General features: G+C 54.8%; 1 protein-coding gene and 1 non-coding gene across 39 annotated transcripts in view; both read right to left on the reverse strand.

The window, feature by feature from the left end:
* The window catches only part of RBFOX3 (RNA binding fox-1 homolog 3), a 523,127-nt gene that overhangs the window by 298,651 nt on the left and 204,085 nt on the right, over positions 1-20,391 (reverse strand). The gene's annotated exons all lie outside the window — the stretch shown is intronic.
* MIR7166 (microRNA mir-7166) lies at positions 16,158-16,220 on the reverse strand. Its single transcript, NR_128342.1, has one exon. It is a non-coding gene; the product is annotated as a microRNA mir-7166 (primary transcript).

Here is a 20,391-nt window from a genome sequence, read left to right on the forward strand (position 1 = left end):
AGAAGGAGGCTCTATCACCTCCTGTTACAGATGGGGGCTCCATCACTCTCCCTTACAGAAGGAGCTCCACTACTTCCTATAACAGATCTGGGTTCCAACATCCCCATTACAGAAAGAGGCTCCATCACCCTCTATTGCAGACAGAAGCTCCATCACCTCCCACACCAGATGCCGGCTCCATCACTTCCCATAACAGACAGGGGCTCTGTCACCTCCCATCACAGATGAAGGCTCCATGATTTCCCATTACAGATGAGGACTCCATCACCTCCTGTAACAGGTGGGGCTCTATCACCACTTTACACATGGGGAAATTCAATAAAAGCCAAAAAGTTACCAGTCCCAAGTCAACAGTTAGTGAGTGGCAGGGCTGGAATCCAAGCTGTGGTCCAAGGCCAGAGCCCTCATGCTGTCACCATGATGTCAATGAGTAACAGAGGAAGGAGCCCCCAGGTGTTCTATTCCCCACCAGGTCCTACAGAGCCAGATAGCTTCCCCAGGGTCAGTGTGAGCTCCCGGCCAATAACCACGGGCACCTTTCCCCACACAGTTCCTTCCCCTCCCAACATCCTGGCCCCGCTGTTCTCTGCATCCCTTGGGGTCCAGCCCCTCCAGGCTGCCCGGCCCCACCCCCCCCTCCGAGCAGGACTGCATTTCTGACTAGCCTGCTGAGAAGGCTAAGTTCTCATGTCTCTACCCACCCCCCCAGTGGCAGAAGGCCATCTCCAGCAGCCATGTCTATGTGCGACGTGGCAGGACCCCATATTTTGACATTGCTGTCTGCTTGGGAAGACAGGTCTACTTAAGAGGGAGGAAAATGGAACTCAGAATTGGAAGGTAGATACCTGGAAGGCAGAAACTCTGCTTTTGCAAAATTCTTTTTCACTATTATTTATATGATTTTCCCCACCCCATTCACAGGCCAGTACCTCTAGTACTGTAAAGAGACGGGAAAGCAGGACCCGGGGTTTGAGAGGTCCCAGGGCTCCCTGGGGTCCCTCTTGAGTTCTAGAAGAGTCTTTACTGAGTCCTACTGTCCAAGCATGGGATCTGGCCACACTCATGCTTACACACAGCATTTTCACTGGGTGACTTCAGTAATTTGTTACTACAGTAAAAACTGATTTGATACAGCCTAGTAACGTGTTTTGTGTATCTGACTGTGCTTTTCATCACAAAAAAAACCCCAGCATCCTTAAAGGTTAAGAAAAATCGGCCCTATTATTCTAACAACTCACAGGCATGAGTCAAAACATGAAGGCAAACACACTCTGGGGAACACTCATTAGACACCCTGAAAACAATCCCAGGTCTTTTAAAAGCAACTTCAGCTTTCCGGCGGGGCCTGGTCTAGGGATAAATACTGCCTGGGCCTGCAGGGTCCCACCGACTTCACTGGAAGACAGCTGGCGCCACTGGCATGGGCTGGATGAGAAAGCTGAGGCTTGAGAGGACAGGTTTCTCCCCCAAGCCAGATACAAATGAGGGGCCATGAGCTCTGCCTTGCTGTGATTCTGACCACTGCCTGCGTGCCATGCTGTTGGACTGGGGGCCCCCAGGCTGGGTGCAGTGGGGCCACTTCTTTCGCTGGGAGCAGGAGGAAGATTCTTCTTGCCTCCTGAAAACCCCATAACTACACCGCAGGGGGCCTGGGCACTTGGAGTTCAAGGGAAGAGCCCACTCCTTCCCAACTCATATCCCAAGAGCAGGACCAGACTAACGTGTGCATGGGTATGTGTGCACGGTACAGTATGTGTGCACATGTGCAAGAGTGTGTGATTGTGTGTACGAGTGTGCATGCATGTGCATGCATGCGTGTGCATGTGTACGTGTGGGCATGTACATGCATGTGCGAACGTGTAACTGTGTGCATGTACGTGTGAATGTGTACATGTGTACACGTGTGTGTGCATGCATGTAGATGTGAACTTGTGCACATGTACATGTGTGCATTGTACAGTGTGTGCGCCTATGTGTGCATGTGCATGGGTACATGTGCACATGTATATTTGCATGTGTGGTTGTGCATACAAATGTGTGTGTGCATGTGTGTGTGTTGGCAGCTCTCTGACCACACAGACTGGGCCATAACTACACAGCCCCCATGCGCTCCACGGGCTGTGACTGTGGTGGGGGTTCTGTCACAGAAGAGTCATGCCCAGGCCAGAAGAGCTTGAGAGAACAAGGAGTGGGGCCCTTCCAGGGCCTCAAAAGCACCCAGGCATGACCATGGCTGAAACAGGATGTGGAGCCAGTGCAAGACCCTATCTCAGGGAGCTTTGTTAAAGGACACTCATCTCCCCACGCATGGAACCTGTTCCCTATTTCTTCCAAAACACATGGAATCATTTTCAGCTGTGTCCAGATGCTTTCCCACCTGCATGCTCCTTACTTAGTCACCAAAGGCAGGCATTTTTAAAACAGAAGATTTTTACTAAATCTCTTTTAAAAATAGGGGATTTAAGCTGGCTCTGAGCGCCCCTGCTCCAGGAGGCTCGCTGCACAGCTGCGGGCTGGATCTCGTTCCCACCCGCAGCGGCACTGCCCTCTAGTGGCCACGTAGGATGTCCAGGTCCCGGCCAGGGTTCTCGGCAAGGAGGCAGGTGGCAGCTCCCCAGCGCCGCCTCCAGCCACCCCTCCTGCCACATGCCCCGGTGCCACCGGAGCCTCTCGCCAAGCATCACCCCCACAGGCAGCCACCACAGCCCCATTGATGATTCCTCTTGCCCCCCAACCACTTATCTCTGGTCACCAGTCACCATCCTCTCTCAGTGGGAGGGAACAGATTCCCTTAACTCCCCCCAGCCGCCAAGCCCTCCAATCCTTTAGAACTGGGGCCTCGCCTCTTAGCTTCCTTTGCCTCCTGCAATAAGCATTTCAGAGGGAGATCTGGCCCCACTGATGGCCTTTTGTCTAGATTTTTCCTCCACACTGACCAGGAATGAGAACACAGTCAGAGGGAGGAAGTGGCGGGTTGGGGGGGTGGGTGGGGGGTGCGGCCTGGCAAGCACCGCGTCAAAGGGAGGAAACTCACTTTTGAAGTTTGGGGTCCCCTTCCTCTCTCCCTCGATGCTCCTCCAGGAGAGCACTAACCACCAGAGGCCCTCGGGTCACTCGCCCCTCTGGTGTGCAACGAGAGTCGGTGGTTATGTGACATATGGAGGACTAAGGGTAGAAACAAAGGTCTGAGGACCCCTAGAATGAGATGCCCAAATAAGCAGTAGCTGGGTATTCTCCAGAGCACCCCTGCCCCTGGGAGTGCACGTTTCTGGACTTTTGACTTCTCCCCGTCAGTAATGCTGCGGCTGGTTCACACTTTTCAGGAACTCTGCAAACCAGCTGACAGCAGCTGGCAGCCCTGGAGGGGGTATTTACAGCAGGGGAATTGACAAATGCTACAAATCAGCCTACTGTAGTTCCCTCGGAAGAGCCTATTGTTAAGCACCGAGCCCCCCACCCTGCCTCGGCCTCAGTGGGTGTCCACTTGGGTAAGAGCAGCCTTACCGGCCCATGACACTTGAGCATGCTGGGCTGCTTTCCAGACTGCCTGACTCCAGAGGTCTGGGGTGGGACAGATGACATGCCTTTCTTGTACATTCCCGGGGAACTCCAGTGCTGCTGGGCTGGGGACCGTCCTTGGGGAACCAGTTCTCAGTGGTTCATCAGCACAAATTAATTTATTCAAAGGCACAAAAGACAACAGCTTAGAATGAGAGGAGACTGAGGGGATCAGGGCCATGCTCAGATACTGCAGGAGACCTGCGTTTTCTATGTTTCCAAAGCAGAGCAGGTTTCAGCTGAGAAGGCGGCCTTGGAGCAACGAAAGCCAGGTCTCCGCAGCCCGCCTGCTGTAAAACAAAGCGCTCCGACTCCCGAGCCACCCGGCCGAGGGGCTGGCTCCACAGAGGAGGACCAGCAGCAGAGAAGGGCAAGTCCACTGAACTCTTAGGCGTTCAGCCTCCTGGACACTGCACCGACTTTCCAAGTGCCCGGAGGTCCTCCTAGAATAACACATCCCTCCACCCCGTCATCCTGCAATCCTTGAGCAGGCAGACACCAGCGTCCCGGGGGGATTTCTTAGACTCCACTCTGAGCTAGGCTTTGCCATGCTGTGGTTTCATCATGACCATCACGGCCAGGTGATAGGTTCTAGCTCATTCCAGGCTCAGCCTCACCTGCCCACTTTGGGGCTGGAAAATGCATTCAGAGTCCAGCCGGCGTGGAAATACACTCTTGGTGCCAATGCCTTTTTTTTTTTTTTAATTTTGAGATGGAGTCTCACTCTTGTTGCCCAGGCTGGAGTGCAGTGGCATAATCTCGGCTCATTGCAACCTCTGCCTCCTGGGCTCAAGTGATTCTCCTGCGTCAACCTCCCGAGTAACTGGGACTACAGGTGTGTGCCACCACACCCAGCTAATTTTGTATTTTTAGTAGAGACAAGGTTTCACCAGGTTGGCCAGGCTGGTCTCGAACTCCTGACCTCAGATGATCCGCCTGCCTCAGCCTCCCAATGCACTGCCCATTTAAAGTTTGCCAGAGGCGAGTTCAGGGTGGGGGTCCTGGCAGTGGGAAACCAGGGGAGCACACGGAGCATCTGAGACTTGAGGCTGGGGAGCCCCTCACCAAGAGGCACCTTCCTGCCCAGAGACCTTGGGACGAGCCCCCTGGTGGGAGTGCTCGGGTGCTGGCAGGGAGTCCTTGGACCCTCCCAAAGCCAGCTCTGCTTCGCTCTTCTCCCTTCCTGCTTTCTTCTCCACAGCCCCTGATTCCCACAGATTCTTCCTTGAAGGCTTTCTTGCTCTCTCTTCAAAGTCTCTCTTCCACCTACTGCCACTGATGGGAGCCTTCACACCTCGGGTCTGGTGGCCTGGCTCCCTGATAACAGCCTCTCTTTTTCCAGACAGAGCCTGATTAAGTTTTCTAAAACCTCACTGCCATTGTATGACACTCCAGCTTCTCTTCAACCTTCAGTGACTTCCCCACTGCTTGCAGGATGAACTCCAAATTCCTTAGCGCAACCCCAAAGCTGGGGTCTCAGCTCCAGTACCTCTCACCTGACAGCCAATGACCAGCTGTCTCGGTGGGGAAAGAAGGGAGGGTTTAAACCCAGCACACCTGGGTTCAAGCTCCAGCTCTCCGTCCCACGATTGGTGAACACTCGGCAGGTTACCTAACTTCTCCGAGCCTCGGTCTCCTCAGCTTAACAATGGGTGTTATCATAACACCTCCCTGAATGATTATCTAAAATGTCAAGTTCATGACTTGTCTGCCCAAATACAGCAATGCCGTCGATTTTAATCTGACCCGGAACCAACCTCACAGGTGCTGGTTCATTTTTTAGGAATTAGGAATTTAATTTTAGGAATGAAGAAATGAGGCCCAGTGAGGTACATGTGCACGTGTACATGTGCTTACATGTGTGTGTACTTGCCTGCCTGTGCATGCACATACGTGTGCGTGTGAGCGTGTGTGTGCACAGGAATGTTTATGTGTGTGCACGTGTGTGTGAGTCAGGGTGGGGGGTATGTGGAGACACCAGGACCACCGACATGCATGACAACTAGAACCAGTATGCATGTGTTTGGGGACAGCACACCCCCGCTCTGAGCCTCGATTTCTAAATCTGTTAAAAAAAAAAAAAAAAAAAAAAAGGCTCCAGGCTGGACAAGCCCCAGTTCCCTCCTTCCCGGTTCTGAAGCTCACAGGACAGGGGTTTGCTGAGAAGGCACGTGCTCCACCTGGTGGAAGGAAGCTTGTATGGCAATGCTCCCGCCAGGGCCCAGCGATGGTCAGGCTTCCTGCCGTCTTGGAAACAGACACTGACAAGCAACAGGGTTCCCCTAGTGCCCGGGCACTTCCGACCCGCTGCAGGACCTTGGGCCAACTCTTTTAGCCTCAGCACCTTCCTCTGTGAAATGGAGCCAACAACAGCACATCACAGAACTAACAGTAAAGAAAACTGGGGCAGCCTCCTCATCCCCCGTCTCTTCTCTCAGTGGTCAGTCATGCCAACGATTGTTCTAGAATCCAAACTCACGCAGCAGAGAGAGGCAGCTCAGCACGTGGACTCTGCAGCCAGTTGGCCCGGAATTCCAGCCCTTCCACTCACTAGCTGTGCGATCCTGGGCACGTGATTTCATTGTCTGTGCATTGTGGAGTTGTGAAGATTCATGAGCTAACTCTCACACAGTAGTGAGCGCAGGGCCCGGCCACTCGCAGGTGCATGGTAATGTCGGTGGTGCAGGTGTCCTGTGGTTGTCACTGAGGCTGTTCATAATCTTCTGACTACTGTTCCTGCTGGAGCCACGGGGACCTTCCCTTTCCACCCACTTAAGTTAGGCACCATCATGTGACTTGCTTTAGCCAACAAAATGGGAGCAGAGGTGAGTCACTTCCAGCCGAAGTTTGCAGAACCAACAGTGTGTGCACTACCATACCCTGTCTTCCTGCTATCTGGCAAGCATCGGGTGGTGGCTCTCTGAGCTTGGGTCCTCAGTGAGGGCAACAGCACAGCACAACACCCTCAGGAACCAACACGCATGTGAGCCAGAAATCAACCCGTAATTGCTACAGAACTCTGATGTGGGGTTGTTTGTTACTGAGCATAACCTGCTACTGACTGAGACACTCTGAGTCCTGCAGAGCTTCTCTGAGGAGAAAGGATTCCTTCTCATTTATCTTGACAGGTACTTACTAAATAGGAATATTTATCAATCAACGAACACACGTTTCCTTTCCCCAAACCTAAACTACCAAGCAAGAGAAACACCGAAATTTGCAATTCCAAGTGCATTGTGATGGAGAACCTAAAAGCCCCAACTTGACCACTACACAGTCTACACACGTAACAAAATTGCACCTGTGCCCCCAAAATATGTGCAAGTTGTAAAATGTACACAATGAACTATGACATGAGCAAGAGATAGAACATAGCAGAATGCAAAGGCATTTCTTCTCAAACACACAAAACCTTTATGGAGACGGATTTGGGGTTTCATAATTCTGCTCCACCCGCACAGCCGCCTGCTGCAGCACAGGGGAAAGGAAGGCTTGGGGCACCTCTCCTACCCACACCCCAACCCCACACTCCCACCTGCACCTAACTTGCTTATTAGAAGACAGGAGGGTCATGGTTACAATACACCGGGAGGGAGATGCTGGGTGATGCAAGCCTCTCCGGGGAGACCCGGCCAGTGAGCAGCCACAGGGAAACGCTCTCCATTCGTGTGGTCCCTGGCGCCACCTCGTGGCGCTGGCTGGCACTGCTGGGAGCCAGCTCCTGGTCGGCAATCTGCCCCTACACCTGGCCAGGGCAATAGCATACTGGACGCTGAGCGGGTCATCATACACATCTGAGCCGGTCACTACACACATTGTCTGAGCTGGTCACCACAGACATCATCTGAGCCGGTCACCACACACATCTGAGCTGGTCACCACGCACATCTGAGCCGGTCACCACACACATCTGAGTCGGTGTCTGTGCACATCATCTGAGCCGGGCATTGCACACATCAGAGATGGTCATCAATGCACATCTGAGCCGGTCATCACACACATCATCTGAGCCGGTCACCACGCACAGCGTCTGAGCCGGTCACCACACACATCGTCTGAGCCGGTCACCGTGCACATGATCTGAGCCGGTCACCGTGCACATGATCTGAGCCGGTCACCACGCACATCGTCTGAGCCGGTCACCGTGCACATGATCTGAGCCAGTCACCATGCATCATCTGAGCTGGTCACCACGCACATGATCTGAGCTGGTCACCATGCATCATCTGAGCCGGTCACCACACATCTGAGTCCTCGCCTGTGGGTCCAGGGGCCCTGAGATCTGCGGGAATGGACAGAGGGCCCAGGATGGAAAAGTATGAGGGATCCCACGATGACACTGTGTCCAGGCCCAGGGAGGAGCTCACCCTGCACCCTGATCACTCAGACACTCACTCCCCACAGTGCAGAGTGATCCTGAGGCCAGAGCTCAGCCAAGCCCCCATCTCCACCACTGGGGCAGGGGTCTCCAGGGCCCTCTGAGTGCAGGTGGGGTTCATCTGTCCACCCGTAAAATAGTCAGGCTACTATGTCCACTCCAGGCCGGCACCCTAGTGCCTGGCCTAAAATGGAGCAAGCCACACCGGCCTCGAGGGCCTGTCCTTCTCCATCCACTCCAGGACAGGAGGCCGACAGGCAGGGCAGCAGGCACAGTCCTCCCAGCAAGATGAGCAAACATGAACTGGAAACAGGTCCACAGAGTAAACAAATGCACCCCACTCTAAATGGTCTTGTCTGAAGCCTTGGACCATGCCTCTTTATTCAAGTCGCTTTGCAGATAATTGTTCCAGTGCTGAAGCCTGAGCCCCCGCTGACCCACACACCTCTCTCCTCAACTACCCCAGGCTCCTTGGAGCCACAGCCCTGTCCCCACTCCTGAGAAGTCCCAGGCCCTTGCTACATGAGTGACCCAATGAGGTAGGGGGGTATGAGAAGAGCTAGGAGTAGGGCCTGGAGATGCAATGCGGGTTCTTGGGGTGTGTGCAAGTGGGATGACTCAGAGAGGTGGCAAGATGTCAGGAGGTACCGGAAGGGTGGACGAGAACCCGGGGTTAAGTGCAGCCTTTCAGAACAGCCTTAAAGATGGATCAGCCAGCCCAATGGTGGCCACAGTTGCCGTCATTCAGCACGGCTGATGGGGATCCAGGCCGGCAAAGCAGTGCTCTCTCTGGGCCTCCTGTCAACCTTCTGCCGGGGACCAGGGATTCAAGGATCAGTGGCAAAGGGCTAGATTTCTTGTTAGTTCCTTTGTTTCATTTGCAGCCACCATGAGCTGACACCGGGCCCAGAAATGTGTGACAGCCTCTGTGGAGAACACCAGAAGGCTTTATCTTGAGCAAGCCTTTGGCTCCCTGCCTTGGAGGACCCCTCCTAAGGGACAGGGCATTCCACACCTGGACTGAGTGCAGTGGAGCCCATCCCCGCTCAGTGCCGTGAGGAACCACACTTCCTGGGGACGTGCTATGTGCCTGGCCTCGCTTAAACTGCGTCACACCTGTGAGCCACACATGGCTCCATCTGTACAGGTGGCCTCACCAACACGGCTCCACCTGTACAGGTGGCTTCACCAAGGCCAAAGGTGGCTTTGAGACCCTCTCTCCTGAACCAGGCTCAACACACTAGCCAAGAGCCCTGGGCTGTGGTTTACGGTAGACAGCGAGGTTTCCCTTCACACTGCATGGTGACAGCTGGTGCCCACCTGGCAGTCAGTGTGTGCCGGGCACTGGTCCAGGGGTTCTGGTGGGTCATCTCCCCAGCCCCAAGGGGTGGGACTGGTGGTCTTCCACTTTGCAGAGGAGGACGCTGAGGCACAGGGCAGCAGTGCCTTGCCCAAGGTCAACAACAGCAAGTGGGTGAGCCGGGACATGACCAGGAGCCCATCACGTCAGTCCTGGATTGAGGCTGCCTTGATGACTCAGGAGGCTCGGGATACCCTCCTGGCTGTGGCAGCAGAGCATCCTGCAGAAGGGGTAGACCCTCGCCAGCCAGCGGGGCTGCAGCTGGGCAATGGGGCATCCCTCACCCTGGGTCTGGGGCACAGGTGCACTAACCAGGTGCACACAAGGAGCCCCTCCCGCCACTGGTTTCCATTCCAGGATCCGGGTCTGGTGTCAGCTGGATGCTCAAGCTGCCGGGACTGAGGATGTCTGAGCCCCTGAGCCATTTCCAGGACTCTGAGCATCTCAGAAGAAACAGGCCAGGATACAAAGCCACGTCTCTACCTGGGGCCAGAAGGTCCTGCCTCCAAAACCCGCCTCCCACCTCGCGGTTACCACCTCGGCTGCCTGGACCTCCAGTGGAAGGAAAGATACCCTTTCAGAGAAAATCTGGACTGGGCAGAGCTGGGGGAGAGGATGCGGCTGAGCTCAGAACGGAGCAGCCCAAGTTCGAAGCTCCTCGTGACTGTGCGTCTGCAACGCTGGAAAGTGACCTCTGCTGCCCACAAGGCCTCCTGCTTCTCTCCCTGCTTGTCTTGGCCTCACCCTTTAAAATGCAGCATCCTACGGAAAAGGGGCGCCCCCTCCCCGAAATAAACTTCTGTCTTCTCCAGCACAGGGATTCCAGAAGAATTAAGGGTTTCTTTCCAGAAAGGGGGAAAGGACCTCCCTTCCTTAATGCGAACTTTATTCTGACTCCCCCTGACATCCCCCCTCCCTGACTGTACGCCCACCCTGTGCTCTAAGGGGGAGGGCATCCTCACAGGCGCTGGACACCCCCTGTCATTTTCCAGAGGAAAAAGGGACCCAAACTTGGGAGGGCTGTTGTTGTCCAACTGGCCTGGACAGGCCCACCTGCTGTTCAGAGGGAAGAAAGCTATCCCCTTCGGGCCCCAGGCTGTGGGCAGGCCCAGCTACATAATTTGCAGGGACCATCCCCTCATTAAAAAGTTATCCGGAATACCCAGACGGCAACAACAGGGCTTGAAACCCAGCCTGGACCCTTTCTGAGTGCAGCTTCCAGCGACTCCACTGATCACAAGTCCGTGAAGCCGGGCCAGGGTGGGACCTGTCACCCACGGCAGGGAAGTCTGCTGGGAGAACGAACCCCCGTCACAGCAGCAGGGAATGTGCACCAGACTAAGCCGCAGAGCCTGAATCTTGGAAATGCTTCCTGGCTGCAAGGCCGACCTGTCTCAAGGGGTGGATTTGGGAATAAATACAGCTTTGTCACTTCCACGGCATCAGTGTTTCCAGGAGCCGCCTCCCCATGGAGCCGCCTCCCCATGGCCCCGCAGACAGCCAGGATTTCCTTGCCATACCGTCACTATTTACATTCAAATAAGTGACTATCCTTTTAAGAAGTGTGGGTTGAGCGCGGTGGCTCACTCCTGAAATCCCAGCACTTTGGGAGGCTGAGGCAGGTGGATCATGAGGTCAAGAGATCGAAACCACCCTGGCCAATAAGGTGAAACCCCGTCTCTACTAAAAAAAAAAAAAAAATAATAATAATAATAATTAGCCGGGCCTGGTGGTGCACGCCTGTAGTCACAGCTACTCAGGAGTCTGAGGCAGGAGAATCGCTTGAACCCGGGAGGTGGAGGTTGCAGTGAGCCAAGATCAGGCCACTGCCGTCCAGCCTGGGCGACAGAGCGAGACTCCATCTCAAAGAAAAAGAAAAAAAAAAGAAGTGCGACCCCCCAAAGTTTAGAAAAGCCCATTAAGGGCCTGCTCACATAGCTCATTTCCCATCAAAATTAACCTAGGGCAGAGCTAAGCTTTGGGTCAGGTCCACTGGCCATAGTGTCCGATTTAGGGAAACCCAGCTCATACCTCACTGCCATCTTTTCCTTTACAACGTGGTCCAACGGCTGAGATAAACCAGCTGCGTCACAGGAGTCACGGGAGGGACCTGTTACTGCCCCCGGGAGGCCTCCAGGACGTCGGGGAACCCCCTGTTTTTCTGGATATTCTTCTCAGTCCACACAGGTGGGCAGGGGAGGTGTCTCAGCCTTGACAGCTCGATGCCAGCACCGAAAGCTACAACCACAGAGGTCCTGGGGCCGGGAAGATGGATTTTCCATCCTGGATAACCGTGAGACGCCATCACGAATCTGTCCAGGCTCAGATTTTCAGAATATTCTCACCTGCGGTCCTGCACGCCCCCACCCAGACAGCTTTGGGGTGCAGACAGTATCACAGGAGTTTAAACAGGAGGAAGACTTGGAGCCTGAATGAGGCTCCAGGCGCCTTGTCGGGGCCCCAGAGTCAGGGCTTTGCAGCTGAGCAGTCATTAGAGCCCAATCTAGTGCTTTGCAAGAAAGAGAAAATACGAGCAGTGCTGAGAGCAGTCCTGATCCTGCTGGGCCTTGGGAGGCTAATTATGCACCAGAAAGGAGACCTGCGGAACCTTCCAGAACCCCCACCAAGTATGGGAGTGTCCAGCCCTGAGGTGCTCCTGGCCTAGATGAGGCTTCATTGCATCAATTTGCACCACGGTATCAGAAATGTGGGAAAGGGTGCAGGTGTCCTGTCACCCCAGAATGTAGGGACCCACTATGGGATGTGAACGGGTGAGGCCTGGCAGGAGGAGAGCCTGACGATATCTATCAGCGTTTAACATAGGCACACCACATAAGCTACGTCAGTGGCTCTCCATCGAGAGTAATTTTACCTCCTAGGGGAGGGACATGTGGCAATGTCTGCAGACATTGTTGGTCGTCATAACCGAGGGAGGGGCTTCTGGCATCTGTTGGGTGGAGGCCAGGGGTGCTCCTGAACGCCCTGCAGTGTACAGGGCGGCCTCCACCACGGGTGACGACGTGGCCCCACACATCAGCAGCGCTGAGGCTGACAGAGCAGAACTACCCTGGGAAATGTGAGTGCATAACATAGTAAGGGCAGGGGCACAGCAGCCATCTACGTGGTGTTTACCGGGGGCCAGGCACGAGTCTTGACCACTTTTCACGTGGGGACTCACTTCGCCCACCCAACACACACAGTGCACAGCTGAACTGTGTCCCTCTAAGAGAAGCTGAAGCGCCAATCCCTGGTGCCTGTAAATGAGACCTTATTTGGAAACAGAGCCTTCACCGATGAAATCAGGTAAGGATGAGATCACCAGGGTGAGTCCCAACCCACCATGACTGGTGTCCTTGTAGGAAGAGGAAAACGCCTCGTGAAAACATGCGTGAGAGAAGGCCACGTGATGGCAGAGGCAGGGTTGGAGTGACGTGGCTACAAGCCTGGGAACCCCTTGGGTGGCTGGCGGCCCCCGGAGGCTAAGAAGCCACGGGGAAGGACTCTACCTGGAGTCTGAGAGGAGGTGTGCCCCTGCGGACCCCTTGGTTTTGGGCTTCTGACCTCCAGAATGTGAAAGAAAAAGCTGGTGTTTCCAGCCACCCAGTCCATGGCAGTTTGTTACGGCGGCCACAGGAAATGTGTAGTGTGGGTGAGGCTATCCCTGCTTTACACATGGGGAAACTGAGGCACCGGGAGGCAAGGGTGTGTGCCCACACACACAGCCGGTAACTCGGCAGTTTTGCTTCCGTGCATGGCTTGCACTTCTGATTAGTGAGAGCGTCGCACCAGCTTTCATGAAGGGTTTTCCTGGCATGACTGCAGGTTCCACGTGGAGGGGAGGGATGGTTTCTCTACCATCTTTTCAAGACAGTGGTTCAGGGAGGACCTCTCACCATCAGGAGTCATTAAATTTAGCAAAATCCCACACGGTGACCGCGCCAGGGCCCAGCAGGCCACGCTCTCCCAGCAGTCACAAAAGAGAAAGAAAAAAAAATCTACCTTTAATTTTGTGGGAAAAGTGCTGCTAAAACCAAACGACAATGTCCATGATGAAAACTTGTTTTCAAATCTCTGATGTTCTCATCACCTTTTCACTCTGGCTTCTCAGACAGATACAGCCGGGGCCCCTCCCTGGGGAGCAGCAGACACCACAGACCCTCGTCTTCAGCAAGCGTGAACGCGGCTGCTGGAAAGAATGCCGGCTTTCTCTCCGAGTGAAAGCTGTCCTTAACCGGCTAGTGCAGGACAGTCTAACTCCCGCTCTGGAACCCAGACATCCTTCCCCATCACTCAGAAAAGGTCTGGAGACATCCAGATTCACCCACTGCTTGTCTCGACCCAAAGATTCCCTCAGGAGTGCTGGAGGGACAGTGGAACCACTGCAGATGTAACGGGTCTCCAGTCCCTTCCAACGCTGCCCCTGGGATCAGGATTGGAGCAGGATTCTTGGGGAATGAGGTTTGGAGTGGGGAAAAGGTCTGACAGTGAAACAGACGCACCACAGGGCCCTAAAACTCCAGCTCCCAGCTTGGATGCACCCTCAAACTGCCCATGGTGTGGACAGAGGGGTGCCACAAACTGGGTGGCTCAAACAACATGAATTTTTCCTTCACATTCTGGAGACCAGGAGCCCCAAACCAAGGGGTCAGCAGGGCCAAGCTCCTGCTGAGACTCCGGGTAGAATTCTTCCTTGTGGCTTCTTAGCCTCTGGAGGCTGCCAGCCACTCGAGGGGCCCCTGGGCTTGTAGCCGAGTCTCTCCAACCCTGCCTCTGCCGTCACGGGGCCTTTTCCTGTGAAGACACATGGCGTTTTCGTCTTCCTACAAGGACACCGGTCATGGTGGGTTAGGGTTCACGCTGATGATCTCATCTTTACCTGATTACAACCGCAAAGGCTGTTTCCAAATAAGGTCACATTCACAGGTACCAGGGGTTGGCGCTTCAACTTATCTTAGAGAGACACAGTTCACCCATAACACCCACCTCACAAGGTGTTGGGGGTGGGTGAAGTGAGTTCACATGTGACCCAGGAATTAACCAAAGATGTTAAGAATGCAGAAGGCTCAGACACACTAGGAAGATGCGGCGGTAAGCAGGGTATCCCAAATGCAGCAGCTCCTGCTCTAACGCCCGTTGACTGAGAGGTGGGAGCTGGACTCGCCCCTTGTTGGGGGCACCTGTCGGCCCCGGCACTGCCCTGACCTGGGAGAGTCTCTGCGTCAGAGTCAGGCCACCTCTGAAGCCAAAACCGAAGTTCCCACACTCTCCTAAGCTGGGCCAGCCCCTCCCAAAGCTGCCACAACACCTTGCCACCTGGGGAACTCGTGGATGTGTCTACAGACAGCCTAGCTAGCATCCCTGTGCCAAGAGATCCTCCTCTGAACAAAATCGAGACAAAACAGAAAAACACGTCTTCACAACCCTACTTCCAAAGCCAGAGATCCGGGTGTGCTCATTTTTAAATTCACAGACGCAGAGCCTCTCCAGCGCTGCCCTGCAGAGCAGTCAGCCACGCTAGGGCTCGCTTCTGGAGCTGCTTCTAGAATGACAGCGGTTCAGCAGGGGAGATGGATTCACACAGGCACCATCAAAGAGGAAGATAAGAACTTCAGGGCTCCGCTGTCAGGTTCCACTCACAGCCAGCGTCTGGGAAAGGAGCCCTGAGAGGCGGGAGCCACGCCCCTGCGCACGCTGCTGCTCACGCGCGCCACCAGGTGGTAGAACGGGGCTACTACCACTTTAAAATAGGTCAACTTCAAGCCAAATAGGAAGAAAGGAAAAAAATAAAAATAAAAATAAGAAGAGCCAGTTAGCCCCCCCAAAACGACTCCTTCATGATCCAGGGGTACAGTCAACCCATCAGCCAATCAATGACACCACCTTGAGAGAGTCTACAAAATGCAAACGACTTATTCCCCGTCCTGGTCCTTCGTGTGTTCCCAGTGTGCACGTGAGACCCTGCCTTCAGTGCAGAGGGAGAGGGGAGGGAATGGGAGAGGGGAACTATTTCTTTTGTTTCACTTTTAAAGGAGACAACACTCCAGTATTCCCCGGATCATTTCTCCCTTTACCCCGATCCCGTGGCCTGTGTTTGGACATTCGCTGAGCCTGCCCCGTGACAGGTCTGTAAGTTCCTACACGGGGTGTCCGCTCTGTGAGACCCAGGGCATCTGGTCCAGTCATTCATGGTCTGCACCCACTCAGATATCACTGTGGGGCTGACAACTGGCTCCAGATACGGCAGCCCCAGCCTCTGGCCCTCCTGTCCGGCCATGGGGCGTTCTGGAGCTTGGGGTCAGATTATTGGGAACATCTGGGTAAAGGGTCTCCCAGGACCCTGGAGGTATCCAGATGTGGGGCATCTGGTAAGTCCAACAGCCTCGAGGGTAAATAATTTCACCCTGGAGTGGGTTGAACTGTGACTTCCTCCCCCAAGAAAGATACGTCCAAGTCCTAACCTTCCAGGACCTGTAAATGGGACCTTATTCGGAAAGAAGGTCTTTGCAGATGTAATCACATTAAGGATCTTGAGAAGCGATCATCCTGGATTAAGGTGGGTCCTGAACCCAACGACAGGGACAGAGAAAGGCCAGGGAGATCTGACACACAAGGACACAGAGAGAGGCAGTCCTGTGATAATGGAGGCAGATGTCAGGATGATGCGTGTACAAGTCAGAGACTGCCGGAACCACAGAAGATGGGAAAGGCTGGGGAGGACTCTCCCCTGGAGCCTCCTAAGGGAGTACGACCCTGTCTTGATCCTGGACTCTGGCCTCCTGAGCTGTGAGGGCATAAATGCTGCTGTTGAAGCCACGCAGTTGCGGTCATCTGTTCCAGTGGCCGCAGGAACCGCATACAGCTCTCTTACAGGTGAGACCTTCCACGTTACCTGCAGAGTAGCCACCTGGGAGTCACACCTGAGAAAGAGCAGAAGCGGGGGACTCTCTGTGACCCACAAGCAGGAGCCCAGGGCGGAGGACCCAGGCAGAGCTGGGCATGCCCAGAGGCTGCTGTCCCCACGGCACTGCTCAAGGAGGAAAGGGGTCTCCGGAGAGAGAAAAAGGGAAGGGGCTCTGCAAGGGAGGCAGGATCCACTTGGCAGCTGCTCAAATTTAGTTTGCACCTCCTTTGCCAGTGCAGAAGAAAACAAACGACCTGCGAACTGAATGAAAAATGGTGATTCATTACCCCTGATGTGTGATGATGGCTTAATTATTTTTCTAACTGGGGAGAGACGCTTTCTGACAGCAGGTGCAAATGAATTCTCCACTGTTTTAAGGAGTGATTGGCCCAGGACAGGCGGAAAACTGGAAAACCTAATTAAATTGGGAGCCCTGTGAAATAAATGGAGCGGGGAGTTTGTTTGCTTGTGCTGACGGGGATTAACGATTCCCTGAGAAGCTGTAGGGCTCCCGCTGGAGTGGGTGCAGGGGGCCCCGCAGGGCAGACACAGACAAAGCAGGAGCCACGTGGGGTGGTGGGGACCCCACTGCACAGGAAAGGGTGGGCCGGGGCCTGGATGCTGAGCTCCACGACTGGCTATCATGTTTGGCTCTCAGTCTCCTTGTCTGTGAAACAGGAGGCTGGACGATGGGAGGACCAGGTGAAGGATCAGTGCTGGGCGATGGGATAGGATTTCAGAGCACGGGTTTGGAGTCGGACAGCCCAGGGTCAGAGCCAGCCCACCCTCTACCTCTGACCCGGATCCAGCTTGAATCCTCAGTTTTCTCATCTCTACTATGGGGGTGTGAGCAGCACCTCCCGGATGTCGTGGGGCTGCCCCGAGGTTGCTGGCCAAGTTCTCAGCAGGAGCCTGACCCACTGGATGTACCCAGCAAAGAGAGGGCTCATCAGGATTGCCATCAGATCATGCTGAAGGTCTCTATCTGCTCTGCTGTGGGAACGGCTGACCCTCCCGCCAGGCACCCTAACCTCTGGACCCTTTCTCATCTCAGAAGGGAGGCAGTGGCCTTGCTGGGAGAGGACTGCAGCCGGGAGAAGGAGGGAGACTTGGCTCCCCTCCCCTTGCTGGGGCCCTGAACGGGTCTCCCTTGGTGCTTGGGGAGGGGCGGTGAAAAGTAAGACACCCCCCGCACAACCGTGTATGTTCTCCTGATGGCTGAGAGCCTACTGGTCGCCCCTTGGCTTGCCAGGCTATCCTAGAAAGTCCTTGGCTGGCAAGGCCCACACCCCTAAGGTGGGGCCAGGTCCCCGCAGCAGGGCTGCCACTGAGGTCAGGGCTCTGTGCGAATGAGAGAGGGACAGCTCCCCATGGGGGTTCAGGCTTGGTCCCCACCCCCAGGCACTCCTGTGGATGGGCACCTCTGTCAGGGACACCTATCACCAACAGGTGGGTAAGCCTGACTTCCAGACTCCAGAACTCAGGAATAATCCACGAACACAGCCCCACCACGGACTTCCACTCCCGTCAGCCACCCACCCCACAGGCCAGCTTCCACAGCCCCACAGGTCCAGCCACTGAGGGCTGTGCTATAGTGGGAATGTCCCAGACAGCTTCATGGCTGGCGGCTTTCCTGGCTCGGGCGGGGTGGGGCTTGTCCCCTGTCACCCAGTGCGCTGCCTCCTTGCCCACCCTCCAGGCACCTGTGTCAGGGCAAACCTGCCAGGCCCCATCCTCTCAGGCTCCCCCAGCACAAGCTCCCGGACGTTTGTTTTCTTTTCTTTCTTTTTTTCTTTTTTGAGGTGGAGTCTTGCTCTGTTGTCCAGGCTGGAGTGGAGTGCAGTGGTGCAATCTTGGCTCACTGCAAGCTCCACCTCCCAGGTTCACGCCATTCTCCTGCTTCAGCCTCCCAAGTAGCTGGGACTACAGGCGCCCGCCTCCACACCTGGCTAATTTTTGCATTTTTAATAGAGATGGGGTTTCACCATGTTGACCAGGATGGTCTCGATCTCCTGACCTCGTGATCCGCCCACCTCGGCCTCACAAAGTGTTGGGATTACAGGTGTGAGCCACTGCGCCCGGCCCAGGACATTCGATTTCTATGGTCCTCTCTTTTCACTCCTTCCCTGCCAAGGGTGATTCCAGTGTCCTGTCCCCACTCTCAGCTGACGACACAGATTTGAAGGAGCCTGAGGGGGAGAGAACGAGCCAGTGGGAAGCCACAGGGCTGAGGCCCATGAGGGCAGTGGGCATGGGCAGGGCCACAGCAGTGGGAGCCCTCCATGTCCCAGCCCCCCAAGGGCCTGGCTAGGCACTGGTTCCTCCCACCTAAGCCAACTCTTTGAGGTGAGCCAGTCTACACGCCGGGCATCAGGGATGCAAGAAGCTGGGACCAGAGCATGAGTCAAGGAGCTCCAGCCCATGGGCACCCCAGGCCCCACGGCCCCACTCAGGTGCGAAGCCCTCTGTGCCCAGGTCATGCAGCTGGCCCGAAGATGGCAGGAGACACAGATGGACGCAGAGGGCCAGGCTGTGAGAAGCCAAGAAGGACTGGGGGTCCAGTCTCAGCTCTGGCGTTCTCTCCTCCGCCCACATCCAGGCCACTAGCTTCCACGGACTCTCCTATCCCTCCCCTCCCACTACCCAGCTTCTGGCCCTCATCACCACCCCTGTGGGTGGGTGCCTCAAATCACTCATTGGGCCCAGTCCTGCTCTCATAGCCTCCCTCCCCCAAGAACCATCCATGGCTCCCTGTGGCCTGGTATGCTCAAACCTCAGCTGCCTGGGCCATTCCCCTGTCCATCTCCAGAGTCCAGCTGCCTTCCTACCTCACACAAGTTTTAGGCGATTAACTCTTCTCTCTCTATGTGTTTGACCTCCCAGCTAGTCTGTAAAATCCTAGAAGACCAGAATCATGGATGTTCCAAGAAGCAGATAGCCTCAGTCCCCTCCTCAGGACCGGATACCTAGCCTAGACTCCAGGAAATCGAAGACCTGCACAGGATCATCTCACCACGGCAGGATGCTGGGACTCCCAGACTATGGGGGCCTCCCAAGCAATCGCCACAGTGAAGCACGTTCCCCAGGTCTCTCCAAAAACAGCCCTTTATGTACTCATCTTACAGCTGATTTTCCCCCAACACTTTATCACCAATATATTCAAACACACGGAAAAGTTGAGCAGTTTGACGGTGACAGCCGCACCCCACCAGCTCGATGCAACTGGGGCATTCTCCACACACTGCATCACAAATCTGTGCCTGTCTCCACCCCCTGACGCCCGTCAACCTAGTTTGTTATTTTTGTTGCATTTGAAAGTAAGCTGCAGACGTCTGTGCACTTCCCCCCAATACTACAGCGTGTTCATCATCAACTAGGGTTTGACGTTTGTTTACATTTTTTTCCTCTCGAGGTAAAAATTGACATACAACGAAATGCGTGAGTCTGGGCCAGGCATGGTGGCTTATCCCTGCACTTTGGGTGGATCACTTGAGGCCAGGAGTTCGAGACCAGCCTGGGTAATATGGTGAAACCTCGTCTCTACTAAAAACACAAAAAGTAGCTGGGTATGGTGGCGTGCCCCTGTAATCCCAGCTACTCGGGAGGCTGAGGCGGGAGAATCGCTTGAACCCAAGAAGCAGAGGTTGCAGTGAGCTGAGATGGTACCACTGCACTCCAGCCTGGGTGACAGAGTGAGACTCTGTCTCAAACACAAAAACAAGAAACAACAAAAAGAAACGCATGAATCTGCAAATGCACACAGCTGTGCAACCCTTCACCTGCCAAGATGCAGACCATGCCCCTCCCCAGCCATTCCCACCTCTAGCCCCCAGGGCAACCACTGTCTTCACTGCTCTCCACCACCTCTGAGTTTTCCCTGTCCTAGAACTTCCTGTGCATGGAATCTTGGGACTGCACATCATCACTGCTGGCTCCTTTCATGCTACATCAGGGTTTTGAGGCCCATTCACCTCCCTGCATGTATTGGCCCCTTGCCCCTTTTCATGGCTGCGTGATATTCCGAGCGCCCTTGGGTTTATTTATCCATCTCTCTGCTGATGAATGTTTGGGCTGTTTCCATTTCTGAGCTCTTGTGAACAGAGATGCTGGGAACATGCCTGTCTGTGTCGTTCAGCTACAGCTTATTTTGAGAGATTATTTTCTCATTCTTTACGTTGCTTTAGAAGATGGAAA

This window comes from Macaca mulatta, chromosome 16 (assembly GCF_049350105.2).
Source record: "Macaca mulatta isolate MMU2019108-1 chromosome 16, T2T-MMU8v2.0, whole genome shotgun sequence".
Classification (NCBI taxonomy): domain Eukaryota; kingdom Metazoa; phylum Chordata; class Mammalia; order Primates; family Cercopithecidae; genus Macaca; species Macaca mulatta.